General features: G+C 32.5%; 1 long non-coding RNA gene across 1 annotated transcript; it reads right to left on the reverse strand.

Moving 5' to 3' along the window:
- Window positions 1–579: 579 nt before the first annotated feature.
- LOC134278867 (uncharacterized) lies at window positions 580–21,257 on the reverse strand. The gene is made up of 3 exons (XR_009994540.1): window positions 21,174–21,257; window positions 3,215–3,367; window positions 580–1,534 (listed from the first exon to the last, which is right to left on the reverse strand). It is a non-coding gene; the product is annotated as an uncharacterized LOC134278867 (long non-coding RNA).
- Between the last annotated feature and the right edge of the window lie 241 nt (window positions 21,258–21,498).

Below are 21,498 nucleotides of genomic sequence, written 5' to 3' on the forward strand. Positions count from 1 at the left end.
GCTTTTCAATGAATTTCAAACAAATCCTTATTTTTATTATTCATGGCAACACCGTTCAACAAAATCGAGAACACACAAAAAGAATTTTTTTAAGTGACTTTTGGAAATTGGTCTATAACTGTAGAAGGAGTAGAATTTTGAAAAAAAAATGTTAACAGACAAAGAGACAGACAGATGGACACATTGCTATGACATAAGCTTTCCTTGTCTCAATTAAAATTCAATTTATTCTCACACTGTGTAAAACAATACAATAATCAAACAAAATACATTGAGGATGACTGTACAGTTGAAAGGATAACTCTCGTTTATTAAATAATAAATAAATAAACTACAATGATATATTGGTCTCTAATCGCTAGAGAAAAAAAAACAAATAACTATAAAGTATCAAAGTTTAAAAGTATCTAGATCAAAGTTTACATTCAGTTTCTTTTTTTTTTTTTTTTTGTTTTTGTTTTTTTTTGTTTTTTTTTTTTGTTTGTTGTTGTTGTTTTTGTTTTGTTTTTTTTGGAAAAAGAAAAAATAGAGACATATAGATAATATTATGTTACTGATGAAAAAATGAAAAGGTTAAAAAAGAGCTATTCCAGCGTACTAGCAATCTAAATCAAAGTTTTCTATCTTTACAAAAACTACAAAATTAAAGATTTCAGCTTTCTGCCCTGTTTAAAAAAATAATTAAATTTTTCTTTTGAAATTTTACAGACACTATTGAAAGAAATTACCTAAAAAACATCTTATTATAAAGAATGTTCAACCTTTTGATTTGTTTGTCGAACTACCCCGCAACTTTGTTTACAAGACATAAATCATTAGAATAAATTTACATTTTGTAACAAGGTTAATCCTATAAAAAATAAGTTTGTTAATTCTATATACAATAAATCAATTCTGGATACAAACTAAAATCACAATTTATAGGTGTACTGTAAAGAAAAAATACAAGTATGCTCTGACCACAACCCACATTTTACACTAGACTCGGGAACTTCATATTAATTTATTTACAACAGAACTTTTTTTCTATTCATTTGACAATTTTTTCAGGCATATTCAATGTGTTGACACACTATTGATATAATTGAATAAATTAGACATATTTTACGTTCATAACTTTCAAATCGGAAGCTTTGCTATAAAACTTTTGATTTTCTGAGTATTTTATGATTAAATGACTGTGTTTGTATGAGTTCGTACGCATTAAGTATTAAAAAAAGGTACTGTGTTCTATATATGATTGTGTCCCATCCCATGAAAATATCGCCAATGAATATAAAATAATCACGCGTTTGATTCTCGGGAAAATTCAAACTCCTTGAATATAGGAACCCTTTACATTCCTTGCACATATCTGCTAAAACCATGTGATTTATGTTTGTTTAGTTTGTGCCAGATTTCTTTTAATTATTTTTTCTGAAATACAATAACACAGATAAACCGAAAGCTAGGAATGCGATGACTGCAGAAACAATACCAACAATGACTTCCGCCGAGAGACCTTCTTCTTCCTCCTTGTTTTGAGCACCAGGAACTGTTATAATAGACGTACACTGTTTTACTTTATTCCATATACATTTATTTTTATTTGCTGCTTTACCTGTACAACAAACTGAGTTTAATAAAGATAAATTTAACAAGAGTGTCCTGTCTTAAGAAAGACAATGAACTAAAGGGATTACAGAAGATTGCCAACGAATACCGTAAAAGAAGATTTTTTAGCGAGGATTTAATATTAGCATTATTAGCGAGGATACTGAGATCGCTAAAAATTGAATACCACTTTTTGAGGACAAATTGCTAAATTTGCGTCTCGCTAAAATTTCCACTTATAAGGTAAATAGTAATTGTAAAAGTGGATAAGCCCAATGCAGATGTGCTTCGGCAATACCCCCAGTACTTTGAAGAAATACATTAGATATGTCTGAAATAATGCACAGTCTACAGTGTACCTAGTTTAACTTCAATTGAACATCAACATAAAAATGTTATACTATTTAATAATGATTAAAATCGACCTCGGGCAGAAGAATACAAAATATATAAGCTTTTTATTTTTTTTTCTAATGTATGTCTCAACATCTTCTTGCAGAATGAAAAGAAATTAATGCAAATAGCATCATTTATAAACATTTCTTATATTGATTTTTTTTTTTTACAATTTATTTGTTGCCATACCATTTTAATGAAAAAATAAGAGGCCCAGGGGCCACATCGCTCGCTTGAGCAATTGGCTAGGAAAAAGCACATATCAGATCAGAACTGAAAGTTTACTGAGTGGGGGGAGGGGGCTTGAATTTTAACCCCCAGGGGGTCATGATTTGAATAAACTAGAATCTACACCACCTGATGATGATTTCCTATAAATATCACTAATCATGGCTTTGAAGTACTTGAAAAGAAGATTTTAAAAGGTTTCCCTATATATATATCTAAATGTAAAACTTTTTTCGGCCTTTTGGCCCCACCCTACCCCCGGGGGTCATGATTTAAACAAAGTTGAATCTACACTACCTGGGGATGATTCCACAGGAGTTTCATCTTTCCTGTCTCAATGGTTCTTGAGAAGACTTTTCCTATATATTCCTATGTAAAACTTTGATCGGCCATTTTGGCCCCACCCTACCCCTGGGGGTCATGATTTGAACAAACCTGAATCTACACTACCTGAGGATGATTCCATATGAGTTTTATCTTTCCTGTCCCAGTTGGTTCTTGAGAAGAAGATTTTTAAAGATTTCTTCTATATATTCCTATGTAAAACTTTGATCGGCCATTTTGGCCCCACCCTACCCCCCGGGTCATGATTTGAAAAAACTTGAATATACACTATCTGAGGATGATTCCACATGAGTTTCATCTTTCCTGGCCCACTGGTTCTTGAGAAGATTTTTTTAAAATGCCATTAATTTTTCTCTAATTCATAATCTCCCCTTGGAAAAGGGCGTGGCCCTTCATTTGAACAAACTTGAATCCCCTTTACCCAAGGATACTTTGTAGCAAGTTTGGTTGAAATTGGCCCAGTGGTTCTTGAGAAGAATATGAAAATGTGAAAAGTTTACAACGACAACGACGACAGACAACGGACAAATTTTGATCAGAAAAGCTCACTTGAGCCTTTGGCTCAGGTGAGCTTATAATAAATAATGTAGCTTTCTAAGATGTTTTTGTGAAATAATTTTGCTAGTTTATTATATATATTTATCATATTTACCATAACATTGTTGGATTGCATTGCTTCCGACAGATGAAATATGTCCCTGAGGACAAAGTACACATTTTGTCTGACCAACATATTTTTGGTAATAACCTGGTGCACACCATTGACATCTATCACCAACCTGATATGAACCCGCTGGGCAATATGCTAAAAATAACAAGAAATTCATCTTATTTGTAAGCGGGATATAACCCATACTTCTGTAAAATTTATGAATATGCAATTGCAAGATAGGTAAACAATTAATGCTAATGGTGATGTCAAAGTTGTCTTGTGACATACTCTGAAAGTAATGAATAATCTTGAGTGTTGGGTAGGAGAATACAAGAGGGTTGACTGATATTTGCTACTATATTTTATGTATTAAGAAGACAAGTGCCTGCGAGTGACAGCCCTACTCGCAACTGGTAATTTTTGATATCTCCTATTTGTACCTATCATATACGACTTGTTTGAACGCAAAGTCACCAGAAAGGGTGTTGAGGACAATTAATATACATGTACAATCCACATTTGTACCTATCATATACGCCTTGTTTGAACGCAAAGTCACCAGAAAGGGTGTTGAGGACAATTAATATACATGTACAATTATGGACTGTTTAGAAGGGAAACATCACCAATCATCAGGTTAGTCCGAAATATCTGACGTTTTCCTGGTCTTTTTACGATTTTGATATTTTACATGCCAGGAAAACGTCAGAACCGGAGCCATTACGAAAACTGGAAAATCGCCGCCTCCAACTGGAGGTGGCATTCTCGAGTTGATTTTAAGAGTCAAAATCAGCAAGCATCGAGCATTTAGTTAAAAAATGTGGAAAGTGTCATAGAAACAGATTTGGTTAAAACCCATATATAAATTTTCAGAACAAAGGGTTTGATAGAAAAAAGCAAGCAAAAAATAATTTTTCGCATTGTTGCTATGGAAACCACGCGCCTTTCAGATAGCGTGTTTTGTACTTTATCATGACACTTGAATTTATGGCTAAACAAATACTTTTTTATTACTAGTCATTAAAAAAAGGTTTTTAAATTATTATTTTATTTATATAAATATACTCTATTTTAACAACTGTTGATTATTGAAATTCTCTTCACCTTTTGATAAATAAAACTAGTTTTTGGAGGTTTATTTTGCTTTAAAAACAGCAAATTTGAAAAACTCTATAAGAAATCTACAACCACATCAAAGCGTATCAACATAAGATATTTATTAAACAGTATTTGTTCTAGAAGAATCAAGAAAAAAATCTGCAGGCAACTAAAGCATTTATATATGATAACTGATTTAAATCCATAATTTTCTGTCACTTTTGCTTCAAATTACCTCCCTTTGGTAGAGCTCTCTAACATAGGAGGAGTAAACGGTAGTTTGCTTACATTGTTTTCAATAACAATATACAGAAGACTAGCAGAAAATTACAAACTTGGAGCAGTCTGAGCCTCAGTTTGGGTGTTTTCATGAGTCTTAATTACGGTGAGTGATTGAATTTTTTTACAATTTACCAATACAACAGCTACTGAAGAATGTATTGCATAAATTAACCATGCAGTAAAATATGTAACACTTGGCAAGTGTTTTTGCACATTTCAATTTAATTCTGATTGATTAATATATATGTTTGCATTACTTTAGTATTTTATAACTAAAAAGAAAAGATTATGCTTGGCCTGAGGAACCTGGACTGGAGGAGCGGGTATCTCCCCTCCAAAATATTGCCGATATTAAACTATATGATAAAATGAAATTAAATTCCCTAACCTAGATTGTTTCTGCGGGCCTAACGTGAAAAAGATGGTCATGGTCAGTGACATAACTGTATCCCAAATTATAAAGTTTAACTTGAATTTAGTTTAATTTTAATTTGTTGCATTCACGGTATGTATGTAGCTAAAGTCACTCACCAGCTATAATGATTATAACTTGATTGATGGTCGAGTAAATAAAAATTTTGTATATAATAGTAGATATCTTTATTTACCATTTAAGATAATACATGTACCTGCTTTTTACATGAAAAATTATGAATATATGAAAACCAACACTATTATGAAATATTCATAAAATGGAATGACCTTTGTTATGGCATCTGTAAAAAAAAAAAGAAAAGAAAAAGGGGCAGGGAGTTAACGCTGTACTTAATATATTTTAGTTTGGGAAAGGGGATAACCTTGGAAGTATTGTGATACGGACAAGTGTATTATGTAGTGGACTAGTGGTAACTGAATTGTATGTATACCACAGTAAAATAAATAATTTTAAAAAAATAACTTTTTTGCTGATGTCATCCAGTGTTTACTTATAGAAGAAAATTCATATTCAGCTAACATTTTCTCCGGTACCACGGAACTAATTTTAGTCAACTAGGTTCAAATAATAAGCATCATTAGATTTAAAGCACGTAAATTTATTAAATGAATATCTATACTTCATTTTTTCTTGGGGGATATTGGAAAGAAATGAAAAACATAATTTAGAGTTTTGACAAAAACCTAGAACCAATTGACCTCTTTATTGCAAGTATTTAAATTTAGAGAATATCTGAAATCAATACGGTCTCAACTTTGTGTTGTATTCTTCTGTTTTTAGAATGAAATTCGGCACTTTGAAGCCAAACTCAGAAAGAAGCAGAAACAGAATTGGATGAGATGATATAGAATTAGACAGGAAAAACATGTAAATAATACATTTAGTAAAACCGTTAACTTTTTAAAATAAAATGAAAAATCATTGAGATCTCTTGGAATTTAATTGATTCCAATAAACATGCTTTGCATTCATCATCATTGCTTAAGCTCAACTAGAAATGGTTCTAAGTATATGAAGGCAAAGCCGTATAATATTATTACATTTTAATTTTATTACTTTTTCAGATTATGAGAAGACATTAGTACAGTACAGACCATTGATGCTGGAAGTGATTGGATAGTGTCACCGGAGACTCAGGGATGCAGAAAATAGATCCATAAATTGTGCAGTGTATACATGAAAGTGGATCAAATAAAAATGTTCAACCCAAAAGTAACATTCTTTGTTTGTCTGTTAGCATTTTTTTATTGATGTAAATCTAATAACTATCAATTTTTAGTATGCAGATTAATAATTAGACCGTAGAAGAATCTGAAACTATCTTCATATTCTGCATTTTGAAGTATCATAATTAAAACAAGATCAATATTAAATGATCAATCAACTAATTTCAAAACTGACAAAATGTTTTTGTGAGGAAAAAGAAAGAGGGCTAATTTATATATTGTACCTCATATATTACTGATGTTGGTGTGAGTGAAATAAAAATGATGATGATGATGATTAACTAGTTTAAAGTCAGACGACATGTTCCTCAAATTCATGTTTTGTATCTCTTGGTATTATATAAAAAATATTCATATTCGTCATTCTCTTCTGATTTCTACATTGTTTTTAAAATGTTTTAAATAAAAGTACAACAAAAATTTCGATATATGCCATTCGAAAGATTGCCCATTAGGATTATTAATGAATATCTTTTAGGGTCATTTCAAGTTTAGACATTCATATACATTATAGCCCTTCCAGATTTTTATTTTAGGCACCAGTAGCTACTGAGGTCTTAGCTGTCTTGCAATATTGTTTCTTAATTAGGACAACAGGAGAATATATCATCAGTTCAATACCAAAGGTTCCAGTCATTCGCTCTTGACAGACATGGTATCGTTTTTGAAAGTGCATGGTGTGGGGTAGGCATAAAAAAAACTGCAAGAAAAAAAGTGGGAAAATTCTCTAAAATCGGAAGGTGGGGGGGGGGGGGGGTTTAAACATCAGGTTATGTTGAGAAAAAAGTTGAGTGGGGAATATCATCCCCCCTACTCAACCCAAACCTGATGCTACATGCCTGATTGATATGGTTTTACTTTAAAATAATGTGAGCTGTCATAGTGACTCTCTTTCATAAACTAGAATTATTGTGAGCAAGCTCATAAAATGATACCCCCTCCTGCTATTGCATAAAATGTTTTTTATTACCAAAAAGGTCTAAATATTAATTTAAAACCTTTTTAAAATTTTGCTAGTGCAGATATACATACCAAAAATGACTATGACATATACTGAAATCATAGGTAGTAAAACCGTTGTGTTGAGCACAAACTTCGAATTTCTCTTCATTCGAAGTTAAATATGTAAATGTGCCAAACTCATATAGAACACTTTTACTGCAGTGACCTTGAAAAAGCTATGTCTTTGAATCAAGGTCAAACATGTCCAAATGAACTTCAAGGTCATGCCAAACCTACAGCTCAAAAATAATATCTGAGATGAAACTTCAAGTCTTTTCATTAGAATGTTACAGAATGGGCAAAAATTGCACTATTCTTCTACCAATGACCTTGAACTTGTTCAAATGACCTTGGGTCAAGTGTTTGACACATCTCTAGATCACAAGCAATCTTAATATCAAGTATGAACTTTCATTGGCACTTCATTGAAATGTTATGGACAAGTCAAAATTTTACATACATATGGATGGGTGAACAAGGTGATTCCTATCCCCTCACCCCCCCCCTTTCCAAGTTTCGTTTGTGAGGAATATAAAATTCCTTTTGAAACTGAATGTGCATTTATTTATCAACAATAGTAAAATTATGAGTATGCTTTGATCAGAACCAATATGACCAATATAATGGACACTGTACATGTATTCAAATTACCCCCACCCCTTCAAAAAAGCTTATAAATGCCAGATTGTCACACATTTGAACCATTTGTAACTTTTTTCTACTAAAGTTGCCTTTATAACCCCTAACAAGATCACACCATTTATTTTTCCAGCAGTGGTTGTAGATTTTGTGTATATAGTGATAAACATGCGTAATTTTTTTCAAAATTAATAAGAATTGACGCCATGTTCTTTTCCCGTTGTCATGGCAACAATATCACTACAGAAATTTTGTTTTTCCTATTTTTGGAGAATAAAGTAATTCCATCTTTTAACAAATAAAGTAACCAAAATACCTTATCTTATCACGTTCAGAAAACATATTCATAGAAAAATGTCTAAAAATCATTGATTTTCATAAGGATTTATGAACCCGTTGCTAAGGAAATGAATTTCCTTGGATACCAGTCCCTTCATACGTTCAAAAAAAATTTTAATTGTGTTTTAGCATTAGGTAGGACAAAATCTTTTATATACCAAAAGCTTTTGAAAAAACAAAATTTTGACTTTCCATTCAATGCTCGATGCTTGCTGATTTTGACTCTTAAATGCTTGCGTATCGAATTAAATTTCAAAGTCACATGTTATCAATAGTATAATACTTTTAGTACTTACCGATATCGTTTTTATAAAATATTGTTCAGTTATAAAATATACAATCCGTTTAAAACATTTTATCAGAGTGTCGAGATTTATCTTCATTTCGTGCATTTTAAAACCTTGCAAGTACTGGAACGAATTGTGGAGTGATATTTTCATCGATATTGGTGAGTATTAGAGGCACTGTGCTATTGATAATTTCTAATTTCGGCATTTAGTTCGGTACGCAAGTGTAAAAATGAACTCCGTTTGGAAACGGCGAAATTTCCAGTTTTCGTAATGGCGCCGGTTCTGACGTTTTCCTGGCATGTAAAATATCAAAATCGTAAAAAAAGCCAGGAAAACGTCAGATATTTCGGACTATCATCAGGTCTGAGAAGGGTTGTCACTTGAGGGCGCTTGCGCTTGTATATTAATTGTCCTCAACACCCTTTCTGGTGATGTCTCCCTTCTAAACAGTCCATAACTGTTTTATGATCCTGAAGAATCAAAATTATTATCAACAAATGAGTAGAAAATAGTTATGAAACCTCTTGTGTTTCCCTACTCTGTTCGGATTTCATACTTTCAAAATATGCCAACAGACAACTTTGACGTCATCGTTAGAATTTATTGTTTACCGATCCCGCATATTTAGCAAGTGTACATTTATAATGATTATAAATGATTGCGCCCATGGGAAAAGGGCCCTTATGGCAATTTTTATACATTTTGAGTTTTTCACGGATTTTGATAGAGTAAGGTTAGAAGTTGTCAAATATGAATTTTTATGGTCCTACGTCTACTCTAAGTAGGTTTTTTCTTCATTTTAATTTAAGATACTTTATTAGGTTCATAATGACGTAATATTTTTCAACAACGTCAAACGTTTTCAGAGTGAACGTAAAATGATTTTCTTCTGCAAATTTACTACGGTAATTAATAGTTGTATAATATTTAATATTTACCCATGCACATTATTTTAATCTCATTGTCTGTTTTAATTATCAATTATTATTTAAAAGTTATATATAATATATTATAGATTGATCAGTGTAGAATAGTGAGTGACTGCTTGTTTTACATTTCACTTTTCTCTGACAGGAGACCTGAACAGCGGGCGGCATCCATTCATTTTTTTAAACAATTATTTTCTCAAACAAAATATTTACTACATGCAAGAGTCATTTGATAAGCCTGCATAATTCATTATTCTAATTTAAACATTGCTCTCGATAGGTCAATATATGTAACTTTTTTGCCTGAATTCAGCATAAAACGATATATCTCGAGTTACCATACATGTGAAAATAAATTTTTAAAAAAATATATCTGGAACAACAATACGCTACCTAAATGCTACTGCGAAGTGAAAATTTATTTGATCGTTCTTTTTTCTACATTTTATATAAAGACAGAAAAACTGTGAAGTGTGATATCATGTTTTTACGATATACAATAGACAGTGAATACAAAGGAAATTCGGTTGATTCACTGCATCTCAAGGTTGTCTGTCTGCATCGGGTTAAAAATGACACTGCTGTTTGAAAAATATAAAGAATACACGAAATATTTTTCAGTCTAGTAGTAAAAATAGTTTAATATTTACCAATCAAAATGGTGGAAATTTTATAAGCAAATGAATGATTTATAATCCGCATACATTTACACAATAGATAGACACAGAATTAATATTGGTAGGATTATGTGTGTGTTGCTGAGGGGGGGGGGGGGGGGGTAAAAATCTAAATGACAGAAACTTACAATTTTTGTGAACACGAGTTAAAATAAATATATATTTTTTTACTTCCCAAGTTTTAGGTGCACAGTGGGTGTCTCTCCTACACCCAGTACCATTAACCCTACAACTTGTAAATTCACTTTTCTATTTAGGTTTGAAATAATACTGCATATATTATCGGGCATTCTTTATTTTATATTTGGACCTTTAATTCTGAACATTGCCATTTTTAAACAAGAGGCCCAGGGGCCACAGCGCTCACCTGAGCACATCAGGCTTGAATTTACTCCACACCCCCCCCCCTCCAGGCGTTCATCATTTGAACAAACTTGAATCTACACTACCTGAGGATGATTCCATATAAATATCACAAATCATAGCTTTGAAGTACTTGAAAAGAAGATTTTAAAAGGTTTCCCTATATATCCCTATGTAAAACTTGGGTCTGCCATTTTGGCCCCACCCTAGCCCCGCGGATCATGATTTGAACAAACTTGAGTCTACACTACCTGAGGATGATTCCACATTAGTTTCATCTCTCCTGGCCCAGTGGTTATTGAGAAGAAGATTTTTAAAGATTTTTCCTACATATTCCTTTGTAAAACTTGGGTCGGCCATTTTGGCCCCACCCTTGCCCCAGGGGTCATGATTTGAACAAACTTGAATCTACACTACCTGAGGATAATTCCACATTAGTTTCATCTTTCCTGTCCTAGTGGTTCTTGAGAAGAAGATTTTTAAAGATTTTTCTTATATATTCCTATGTAAAACGGGTCGGCCATTTTGGCCCCGCCCTTGCCCCGGAGGTCATGATTTGAACAAACTTGAATCTACACTACCTGAGGATGATTCCACATGAGTTTCATCTTTCCTGGTCCAGTGGTTCTGGAGAAGAAGATTTTTAAAGATTTTCCCTATATATTCCTATGTAAAACTTGGGTCGGCCATTTTGGCCCCACCCTAGCCCCGGGGATCATGATTTGAACAAACTTGAATCTACACTACCTGAGGATGATTCCACATTAGTTTCATCTCTCCTGGCCCAGTGGTTCTTGAGAAGAAGATTTTTAAAGATTTTTCCTTTGTAAAACTTGGGTCGGCCATTTTGGCCCCACCCTTGCCCCAGGGGTCATGATTTGAACAAACTTGAATCTACACTACCTGAGGATGATTCCACATTAGTTTCATAATTCCTGTCCTAGTGGTTCTTGAGAAAAAGATTTTTAAAGACTTTTCTTATATATTCCTATGTAAAATGGGTCGGCCATTTTGGCCCCACCCTTGCCCCGGAGGTCATGATTTGAACAAACTTGAATCTACACATCCTGAGGATGATTCCACATGAGTTTCATCTTTCCTGGTCCAGTGGTTCTGGAGAAGAAGATTTTTAAAGATTTTCCCTATATATTCCTATGTAAAACTTGGGTCGGCCATTTTGGCCCCACCCTTGCCCCGGGGGTCATGATTTGAACAAACTTGAATCTACACTACCTGAGGATGCTTCCACATGAGTTTCATCTTTCCTGGCCCAGCAGTTCTGGAGAAGAAGATTTTTTAAAAATGCCATAAATTTTTCACAAATTCATAATTATCTCCCCTTGGAAGGGGGCATGGCCCTTCATTTGAACAAACTTGATTTCCCTTCACCCAAGGATACTTTGTGCCAAGTTTGGTTGAAATTGGCCCAGTGGTTCTTGAGAAGAAGATGAAAATGTGAAAAGTTTACGCCGACGCCGACGACGCCGACAACGCCGACGACGACGACGACGACAGACAACGGACAAATTTTGATCAGAAAAGCTCACTTGAGCCTTCGGCTCAGGTGAGCTAAAAAGCACAGCGATCATGAGCACTGCGAACCTGGAACTGAATTGCTATGAATTCAGTCTTGTTTATCATGTATATAATGACACCCTAGATTAACAAAATCTTGTTATTAGCTGGGCTTATTGCTCAAAGAGCAATTGCCGGCTTATGTCATCCTGTTCAAGACAGGAATTCAACCCCATAGTCGCCATTTTAAAGTTACGTGTAAAAATATTGTTCTTACTCTCAACAGCTTTTGAGATAAAACAAACCTTAAATAAAGCAACAAAAATAAAACGAAGTTTTATCTAAATAAATGAATATTAGTAGTAATGACTTTGAAAAATTCAGTCTTACGTCAAAGAACAGAGTTTATTAGCGTAAGGATTTCTGATAATCAGTGTTATCGTAGTTCTCTACACTTACGAGGAAAAGCTGGAGAGGGAACCAAACTGGCCTGTTTAATTACATTCAGTTGTGGTACCAGATTAATTCTGACAAAATTGGACCTTGGTATTAGGATCGAAAACTCACTGTCAGTGTCTTATCATTTATGTCGATAGTTTTACAATAAATTTTCATTTAATCTGATATCCTTGTTTTTTATCTGTTAATACAATATAATCGTACGATTCATGTAAGAAATTCATTTTCCTCTGTAAATGAGCCCGGCTCTCTGTACTTCTGAATACTTTGATTTTTTTAATTGGATGGTTTTAGAAGCATACCAATAGAATTAAATTAAAGAAATCATTTACATAATTTTTTAAAAAGAATTTCGAACAAAATTGTTTCGTTGTTTTTTTCTCATCAATTTCAAAAAATATATCCAGTAGACAAATCAATAACTTTATCCTGTAATTTTTTTAATCGTGCATTTTAATGTATAGATTTTGTAGGGGTAGGGGTGGGTGAAAAATTAATAACATGTAATTGTCCATACCTAAATATACAGTCAGTTACTGTTTTGTATGATATATTTTTCCTGACAATTGTCTGTGAACTGGCTGAGTTTTGAAATGTCAGATTTTTTAAGAGATGTAAGCATCTTAGAAAATCCATCATATTATTTTATGACTTAATTTAAAAAATTCCCCTTCATTCTAGTGATTTTGTTTTCTTATTTTATTTTATGAAGTGAATTTTACAGAGTATGAATTCCATTCTGTTCCCGTGCGAGAAGCTTTGACATGCTAAGCAGTGTAAAGCCTTACATATTACGGAAATATAAACGGACACCCCATCCCCTGCACTACGGCCAAAATAAAACAAAATGCAAGCATGTCGTTGCGGTTTTATGTCGTGTATTTTCAGCATTGAATTTTATTTTATGTCAGCATTTACATGAAGAAATAAAACCCGACCCTGAACTTATAACGGTTTTTTGTCAATCAAAACAAATAAAATCATTATATGTGCTTATACATGTATAATGATAATTATCCATAATTTGATGGCATGTTAAACAATATATTTTACACTGATAAGTGCAATGAGATTATAAGTCCAGTGATGAAATGGGTTTTCAACTTTTTAGCATGTTAAGTGATCTGTTAAAAGACATTCAATGCTGATCGATCTTTTGTGAAAGACAAAGTTCTTCATGGCTTCAGGGATTTATTTGCATCTATAATGCTTAAAGCATTTGAACTTTGTATAAAAAAAACAACAACACGTTAAGTACCTAAGAGGTACATGTATATCAGATTTGAAGATCTTGAAAATTAATACCCATACATGTAGTTTAAATGACAAAAAAAATTTTTTTTTTCTTTCATTTTACAGTATTTTATGATTTTGTTTGTTTTGAAAACTCATCTTTTTCAACAGAGTTCCACATTTCTCAATATAAGATAAATAGATTCAATATAAATATTTTTATCTATACCCTCTCTCTCTCTCTTTCTCTCTCTCTCTCTCATCAGATTAACTTGACCAGCCCTATTTAAGTTAGTACATTTAGAACATTTTTTGTTTCATTTTGCTTGTTTTAATTTCTCTAAATTGAAGTGTCTTAGTGCAACAAGAAAATAATAAAGACAAAACAACGTTTTAAAGTTTAATTTATTTAATCATGATTCATGAAACGGTAGATACTATACATGTATATTTTTTTTTAAAAATTCGTTATTAAATTATTTCATGCAAAAAAGCTATGGATGAAAGATTTTTTAAAAAAAAAATTAAAGTACGTTTGTTCAATGCTACAGCTTTCCTTTTTTTCTTTGTTTTTCCTTTTCTACATTAACAGGACCTTGTTCCCAAAGTACAACAATATTTTTTATTTAAAAAATCAAAATTATGCTGACAATTAAAAGTGTTTATATCTCTTTTCTAATCCGGGAGCAAATTCATGCGAATGACAGTCCCTCTCTGGTACCCCTGTTACATCGATTGTTGACATCAGAGTTATCTCTCCTATTTTTTATTTATAGAAAATACAAACATCTTGACTGTCATTCTTACACATTTTTGCTAAATTTGTAAAAACGTAGAAGATGTATGCTTAGTTTAAACATTAGTACAAACAATTTAACAAAAGATTTAGCAGTATGCACCGATGAATCAATGTTCTATCCGTCTCTGTCTGGATCAATGTTTACATGTGATGGACGGGATCGCGAGAGTAGTGGAGCGGATCTCAAAAAAGGAAGACAATTTTCCTTTGCAATATTTTAACAATATACCCCTGTCTAACATGTATCCTAAATCTAGTATAAATATGTAAATAAAATTTATCTATCTAGAGTATAGAGGTTGATTTATAATCTATAATATCAGAAAAGCACCTTGTCGACAGCTTCTCATCTTCGGCGAAGATGACAGCCTAATTTATACATGTAGGAAAACTATTGCTATCAGAGACGAATAATAGATCTACTCTAGATATGTTTGTTTATGAAGAAACCAGTTCTAAATGTTTTTACTTATATCTCTTAAAATCAGTGGATTGAGAGATTCGGATATTGATTAAATTAATTTATCAATGAAAATAAATTCCACATGTTGGAAACAGCAATAAAAACTCTGGATGCGTCAAACGTCAAAACACGTGGTTAAAAAAAATCTGCGTCGAAGTTCACCGTCAGTCTGCAACGTCACATCTTTATGACGTTATTTCTCTGTTTTAGCAAAAATGCCATAAGGTAGCAACCACAAGTCAAATTTTAAATTTAGTATATACCACTTGTGTTATATATCAAATCAAAGCTTATAAAAAATTATTTAAGAAAAATATAATTTTGAAATTTTCTGGTCAAGCATTGTTACTAAAAATAGATTGCGAAATGTAAAGGTATTGTTCTAGTGTGTGACCACTTTTCTGAAGAAAATACCTAGTAGCATTGGGGCCAAAACTTAGGTAATGTATTCAAAACATAATCTCTCTCTTCTTATTTCAACTGCATCAAACATCTAGATTGACTTGAATCATAAGATAGTGAGAGTCTTCTTCCAGTATAACTAATTGGGTCACATGGGACACGCAACGTTACGTTGACGTTATGCTTACAAAAAGACGTCAACAAATCCAATCAATAAGAATGATCACAAATTAATTTAAAACAAGATTTGTTTGTGAAACACTATGCGCCAAGCAACGACAAAATAAAAAAAAACTTTTTGGCACATATGTCACAGTCAAGGTCACAAGGCAATTGACCTTGGTGTCATTTGAGAGAACATGATTAGTAAAATATGGATACCAAAAATGAAGTCTCTATTTCTTGTGGTTCAAAAGTTATTGCAAAGGTTAACTAAAAACGAAAAAACTATTTTTAACATACAGGTCACAGTCAAGGTCACTGGGTTTTTTCTTTAATTACTAGAAATTTAAAGACTGTATTTATCCTTTTGTAAAATCAATCTTTGTGTTGGGCACAATGCTTGCAATTACAAAATCCAGTGGCGGATTAAAGGGGGTCGCATCCGCCCCCTAAAATTGTCAAAGTTAGCGTAAATCAGTTTCGTCGAGAAAATGTAAAAATGTCTACTCGGTTAACCTAAATTTTTCCTACAAAATCTCTAGAATTCAGCTTAAACCAGACCCCTGCCGATTATGGGCGCCCCCTTTAACTTCAATTCTTGGATCTGTGCACGGGATTTATAGAGAGTTGGAGTGATATCCACTAATTATGTAAGGAAACTGAAAACTGTATTTTAAGTTCTTCATACGAATACATTTGATATGATGCGGAGAATTGGTAATGAACTAGTATTAAATGGGAGCGATGTAAATCTTAAACTATTCCGATATGTAAGTGAAACTAATATTCTGAATAACTAAAAAAACTAGAAGAATATAAGTCACAGATATGACAGCAGCATATGATAAATTCTGAAAAGAAAAAGCAGGGGGGAACTTAATTTAAAATTCATTTGAACGACATTTAGTTAAACATGTAGATCTTTCCTAATGTGTGTTAAAGGTTGTCCGAATTTTTTGTGAATTTTAAAGCTCTCTCTCTCTCTCTCTCTCTCTCTCTCTCTCTCTCTCTGGTGTAAAACATTTGATTTGCCCCGCTTTTGCGAAAGCGATCGAGGTTTCTTTAAATCTTATTCGTCTGTCTGTTTGTCAGTCAGACTGTAAATCTGTTCGTATGTCACAAAAATTCAACTTTGGTCATCTCTTTAGAATTAGAACAGAGAAGAGATAGAATTTTATATTATTCATGTATTTGAACTGTGACAAGACCTTTCTAAATACACTACAAGAAACCTATATATTTTCGCAAGCGTCAAAAATCGGCCGCAAACTCAATTAATTGTTCCTTTGATATAGTAATAAGAAACTGAAATTTGCGTGATCTGTTTTTAAAATTTCTTACATTTATCTATTTAAATATCCTCGTGACATAAAACACGTGCATGCGACACTGCCGATTTTCTTCATGCATAATGCATATACAATAAACTGTATTTGTATAAGCAAACTGTCCATAGACTTCTGCGTATCTGCACTCAGTTTGGTACTTGTAAACGAACTCTGGTAAAAGTTTAATGTTATAGTAGTTTTCGCAACAAATATAAAATATGTGGGGCTCCTCGCTCTCTCTTAGAGAATGTTAACACCCTCCCCCTAGATCCACCACTACATTTCTTCTCTTTCAATTATCTGTCATTTTAGAGTTTGTCAATCAGGATAGGATGAAACATTTACACCCATCATTTATAAAATTTTGATTTTAGTATTATTGTGCTTTTTGTTAAACATTTAAAATATGTTTTTTTATATTCTATGTAATATAAATATTAAATATTTTTATTTAAATTGTTCTAAGTCCGCAGAAACGCACGGCGACTTCAAACTTTCATATCGAGTAACCGACCGCCTCCTGGCGGCACCTAATAATTTTTTACCTCATGACCTTGATCTTGAAGTTCGAAATACATTTCAAAAACTTGAACCTTGGTCATAACTTTTGAATGAGAAAAGATAAAAAGTCACAAGCCACGGTTTGGCGTCCGCTTACTAGTATGTGATAGGATTGTACATTTTAGTCGTGGTTTGTGACAATAGAAAATACACTGTAAAGAGCTTCCACATTTCATATGTATATTATCATTTCTAAATACACTATGGATTTTGACCTTGTGACCTTGAACCTTGACGTTTGACATACTTTTCAAATATGCAATTTTCCCCTTATAACTTCTGATTGAGAAGAGATAATGCTTGCATATTTAACATGTTATTTGATATGATTTCTGACCCCTTTGATCTGGACCTATATGTTTGACCTCAAAAAATCAACTTTAGTTATAACTTTTGAATGACATATTATAGGGCGTTCATATTTGTAACAATATGCCATAAATTATGTAATATTACCCACATAGAGACAAACAGCCGGTAAAACAAATTAAAGATTTGTCTATACACGTACATGTATAGTACATCGGTACATGCAGCACTTCATCCCCATGTTTGTTCACTAAATTAGATGTCAATGTCTAAGACATTTGATATACACTTTAAATTTTTTTCATCACGTAAATGAAATTTTTAATAAGTGAATTCTTCAATCCTGTTTTAATAACCAAAAAGTACAATCTGAAAAGAGTCAGAAATGAAAATTTTAAAATGTCAGAAATGAAAACTAAAACATGTCAGCCATGAAAAGAAATATCGAAAATTTCCAATCGGCAATCCTCGGCTGACTCCGCTAGGCTCCATTCAAACCTCCGAGGTGCGATGCGCCCGAGATGCTCTCAGTGAAAAATACCAGAAATGAAATGCAGCTGGGGGACCACAATTTTTAATTTCTTGTTTAAATTTTAGACCTCTTTGATGCATCAGTAATATTATTTTGCCTATTTGATTTTTACTATTCATCCGTCTACCTATCCATATGTTCATATTCTACATAGGCGTCGAAACGGGGGGGGTGGGGTGGTTAGGGGGGTAAAGGGTTCTTAAACCCCCCTTTTTTAAAGATAGATTTTTTTAGGCATTGAAAATTGTGGTTTACCTTTTTTGTTGGTTTAGCCCCCCCCCCCCCCCACTATCAATCAGCCACCCCACTTTCAATTTGCTTCCGACGTTTATACCCTAACATGCATGTAATTTATTGTTAGTGTTGTAATCAAGAATACTTAGAAATTTCAGAAATAGTATTTACCAGTCAAATATAATCTAACTAAAATAATAAAATCTACATAATATATTAGATTAAATGCATACGATCTACATCCATGGAAAACGAATCTAGAATATTTGTAGGCCTTATAGTCTCTTGAAAAAAATGAGCACCTGGCAAATACTATTTTTACATTTGTATTATATATAAAATTAATAAAAACATTTATATTAAGTTTCAATAAAATGCCAATGCATGAATATAAACTGTATATCAATGGAAAAAAAATCATATGAGACAAGCTGAATTAACGTTCTAAAAAAAGATATCCCACGTACCAAAAGTACAACGTTTTCTGTGACAGGAATTTTGTAAACACGTTCTTCTGGAATTTAGCATATCATACAATAAGCTTATTTATTCATGAACTCAATTGAATTTATTTACATTTCTTTTAATAAAAAAATCAGAACTATTGTATTTTTTCTTTGCACTAGGTACATGTACTTATTTTCTTACATTTTTATTTTATTTCTTACACATGATTATAATTTTTTACTGCTTCAAAATTATAACGTCAATTTTACTTTATAGAAGTTTTCTTTTTCAGTCCTAATCATCGTTCCTTGTTTTATTATATTTTTGACATGTTTAATTAGTATTTTCTTATATAAAAATTATTATATTTAAAATTACCCCTTCGGGTACCCCATAAAAAGACATCGAGAGTTATCCCCCTCTGAATATTTCTATAGTTACAGTAAACAAACTCCATTATAAAACAATTTCCAGGAATCGTGGAGGGCGTGAAAATGACGTCAAATATCATTCACTCTGGCTATATGTTGTGTTGTTATTTGAAAGATCGCTTCTTAGCGCCGATGTAAGGAAAATAAATCTACACAGTTTCTTAAAGAGGAGAAGATTCTCTTTCGATCTATTATTGTAACACATATGCAACCGGTTCGTCAAGCGAGTGAAAAAACTCTCCGAAAAAATGCTTACATTTGACTATCCATAATGATAGCAATATACGAATCTGGCTAGTCGTGTTTGGTATCATTATATTCAGAATAATCAACTGTATCTACCATTGTACAAAGAAATCTGAATATATCCTCTATTGTCCTATAAACAGCGGAATAAAAGAATGCGGTTTTTACGACGCGCTAAAATCGTGACATTTTATTTCAGAACATGCTTGAACATTTGATAGGAATTAAAACAAAATACAGCAATAAAAAATTATAAAATCATAATTTTTAGATTGTTTATCAATTTATCTTTACAGTTCAATTAGATTTTTTGAAGTTAGTGACGCGAAAATGTGTTAAATACGCTTTTTAAAACTGGTAGTTTTGTATACTGTCACATAGCGTAATAAATAACGTAAAATGACTTGTGGATGCTACATAAGGCCCTTTTGTCATGGGCGCAATCAAATAAGAGTTATCTCGCTTAAACCACTATAATTTCATTCAAAGGGCGACAACACAGTTGTAACTGTGCATGCTCGCTTTAGCTTTTTCATTGTCATCTGAAGGGAGACAACGGTTGTCACTCTGCGCGTGAGGGAGACATCACGAGTTGTCTAAACCAATCAGATTGACTGTATAATTCTGAAGGATAATGATATAAAATTATTGCATGATAGTGAGGGAGACATGAAGATTTCTCCGCCCATGAAAAATCATATGATATGATTTTTCATGGGCGAAGAAATGAAGAAATCTTCATGTCTCCCGAACATTCATGCAATAATTATTTTATTACACCGAATCAAGCACAATGCAGAAAATATAAAGAGAATCCAATAAATAAAGTAAACATTTGATGAGAACAATATGCCAATATACCAATAGGTGTAAGTCACACCACTAGCGTTTCATTAAAAAAAACCTTCGTGACAAGCCATTCTGATTTACACACTGCAGTGTAGTAACATTCATTCCCCACTCATGGAAACACTTTTCTAACTATTATATTTTAAGATTTCATATCGACATAATTAATCAAAGATTTAAACAATCGAATTCAGTATTAATCATCGCATTCGCCGCATTGTGACGTCACAATCGGGGAACACGACTTGAAACACGTTCTGTACACCTCGGCTGATTACATCTAGATGTAGGATAGCGTAGTAAGCCGAGATGAACCGAATGCGGGAAACACGAAGTTTTGTTGCAGGGCGAACACGACGGTCACGTGATTGCCTCAGCCAATCAGATTCCTCTTTGCTTGTGTTTATTTATATGAGGTATAATAAACTATTTTATGTAACGTTAAATAAAAATGTAGAATTTTCTTGTTCGTGACAACGCTACTGCTAATAAAAATAAGTCGGAGACTGACTGTTACCGAGCTACGAGACTTGAGAAGTTTATAGTTGACGAAGAACATTCTGAGAGAATAGGGATATGTAAAATTACGTTTTGTTATTTTTTTTTAATAACATCAAGCATTATTAATCAAATGCACCTTGTAATCTTTTTTATACTGTATTTTCTAATTTTACTTTTGGATTTAGTGAATAAATTAATGAACTTTACCACAACTTCCAAAGTGGTTAAAACTTCCTTCTCCACAAATGGTTTCAGCGGTTATCAGTACAATAATTCCGTGCACTTCAACGAGATCTGTAAATCAAAGCATTTATTTGCACTGCAAAAGAATTTATTCAGATTAATATAATTATGATTACTTCTAAGAAATATGCATTACATTTTGTGATTTTATGGTTCCAATGTTTGAAGAAATAGTAAGTATTGCAATAGATGTTTATGAAGACTGTAATAATTTAATGCAAATTTTTACAGGTAAAAGGATGATAAATCTACCATTTTCAAATGTTTTTTTTAAAATACAGCATCAAAA

This window comes from Saccostrea cucullata, unplaced genomic scaffold, assembly GCF_032062105.1.
Source record: "Saccostrea cucullata isolate Sc308-1 unplaced genomic scaffold, CSIRO_AGI_Scuc_v1 ctg6290, whole genome shotgun sequence".
NCBI classification, from domain to species: Eukaryota; Metazoa; Mollusca; class Bivalvia; order Ostreida; family Ostreidae; genus Saccostrea; species Saccostrea cuccullata.